General features: G+C 39.0%; 1 pseudogene; it reads left to right on the top strand.

The window, feature by feature from the left end:
• The first annotated feature begins 7 nt into the window (after positions 1 to 7).
• LOC119582234 overlaps positions 8 to 439 on the top strand; it is an 8,957-nt pseudogene continuing 8,525 nt past the window's right edge.

Here is a 439-nt window from a genome sequence, read left to right as displayed (position 1 = left end):
TTTTCATATGAGAAAAATAATAGACTTCTGTGAACGGCGGTCAACCTCGGCAAGGCTTGTGAACCGGTGGCAGCCGCATGACTCACAGAAGGACCCAGAGAGCATCGCCGGTCTCGTCTATCAGGAAGCCTCAGTGCATCAAGGGGGGTTAGTTCTCTCGCAACGTCTGGTGATGTTTGAGCTATTACTCCTACTGAAGCTAAATTGATCGATATATTCGTGTGATTGGCAGCATCATTTGTTAATTATTTTCTATAAGGTAACAATGGATGTATACACAAGTAAATAAAAAAGACTGTAATGAATTACGAGAAAAGCATGATGTAAAACTTTTGAATTAACACGAACAATATTATGTCATACTTACTTGAACAGTTATCACATCTATGTGGCTGCAATCATTCAAAAGAAACTTTTTGATTTTTGCGTTTTCCGTGTT

The sequence above is a fragment of the Penaeus monodon genome, chromosome 15 (assembly GCF_015228065.2).
Source record: "Penaeus monodon isolate SGIC_2016 chromosome 15, NSTDA_Pmon_1, whole genome shotgun sequence".
Classification (NCBI taxonomy): Eukaryota; Metazoa; Arthropoda; class Malacostraca; order Decapoda; family Penaeidae; genus Penaeus; species Penaeus monodon.
This window is presented reverse-complemented; position numbering and strand designations above follow the sequence as displayed.